Consider the following 1,690-nt stretch of genomic DNA (forward strand, 5'->3'; position numbering starts at 1 on the left):
TTGGTTTAGCACCGCCCACTCGGCCACTCATGGGTAGTGGTAGTTGGAGCAGTTGCTGCTAGTCCTGTCGTGCCACCCGGTCACGAGGTTTAGTGAGATCCGGCGTTGTGAGCAGTCAGGGACCCTGATGCTATGTAGTTAGATAGCTACTAGCGGACTGTCCGCCTCGACCACTATATAGTGGGCTGGAGGGTAGTACAGTCGTCACAGACCCAAGCCTCTCGGCCATACAGGGGTCGTGGTGTCTAGAGAGGTGGCGGGGGTGACCATGGAGCATGCATACGCAGTTATTATTCTTGCATTTGATGCGCGGTGCATCTGCATTTGCATACATGCCTAGTAGATACTAGTTGCATGTGATTGTCGTTGTTGCACTTGATTGAGATATGGTTGTTGCATTTGGTTGCCATGCTGCATACATGTCATTTATTTTACATGTATATGCAGTCGTACTTATATTGCACAGGTGTCACGGGTATATCTGCTGCAGATCCAGTGAGTTTACCGATCTTTGTACCTTGCGTCGATTTCAGATTGGGTATGTATTTACCATTATGTCAGCAGCGGTTTGTGCAGTTTGTAGGTTAGTTATGATTATGTCTGGTTATTACGTTAGGTAGGTTCAGATGCATTGATTATGATAGTATGATCATGTTCTTTATTCCCTACTGAGACTGTATACTTGTGATCTCCATGTTTTATGTATAGATCATGCACTATCTTTTCTATTACCCGCTGAGTTACCTATACTCACCACCGCATGTATATATTTATGTTTTCAGGTAGATGGTTGGAGTGTCGCTCGGAGTATCCTGTCTGCCGGGTCCTACGTCACATCCGAAGATCGTGATTGTTTTCTTTTGTATATTCTTTTCTTATTTTTGGCATTGTATTTGTGTATAGCCGTGTGGCTATCTTATGGTTTTGGGTGTTGTATTTGTTGTATAAGCCTAGCCAGCTAGCAGTGTGTTGATTGTGTTGTATTGGGCTTTCCGTTTTCGTTTTTCCGCTGTGTTGGTTTTTAGTACAGCCGTGTGAGCTGTTTTATATATAACTGCGTGGTTGTGATTGTTTCATTCCAGCCGTGTGGGCTGTTATTATACCTGCGTGGTTGTGTATAAAAATATTCCAGCCGCATGTGGCTGATGTATTTTGCTTGTAGTGATGCTTCAGATTGTCACTGGTACAGGGGAGGTTCTGCCGGATTTTTGTCTGACAGGAACTCCTTTGGGGGCGTGACATTACGTAAGTTTCCCCTCACATGTGGTACAATAGTTCATGCATTTTTTCTATGAGGTTAGGTTGCTTAAAAACCTAGGATTTCTTCATGGACTTTCAGCAAAGACAAAAAGAAGACCTAGGAAATTTTATGACCCAACTAGATATGCTCAATATGTTTCTTGTAATATGTATCTTATGGTAGGGGATTAATCTAATGTTTCTATGCTGGAATGTTTGGTTAGAACTTAGATTCATGATCCTAGACTCTCGGCCAAGCATGAATAAAAGAACTAGGTAAGCTTAAGACTCAAATTAAACATGCTCCCTTTGTTTTTATGATATGTACCTTATGATAAGAGAGTTGTTAACATTTCTCATACTTGTATGTTGCTTGGAATTAGGATGTCTCCCTTTCAACTTTCGGCCATGATAAGATTAAGGGCCTAGGAGAACCTTAAACTTAATCTAA

Source organism: Zingiber officinale, chromosome 7A (assembly GCF_018446385.1).
Source record: "Zingiber officinale cultivar Zhangliang chromosome 7A, Zo_v1.1, whole genome shotgun sequence".
NCBI lineage: Eukaryota > Viridiplantae > Streptophyta > Magnoliopsida > Zingiberales > Zingiberaceae > Zingiber > Zingiber officinale.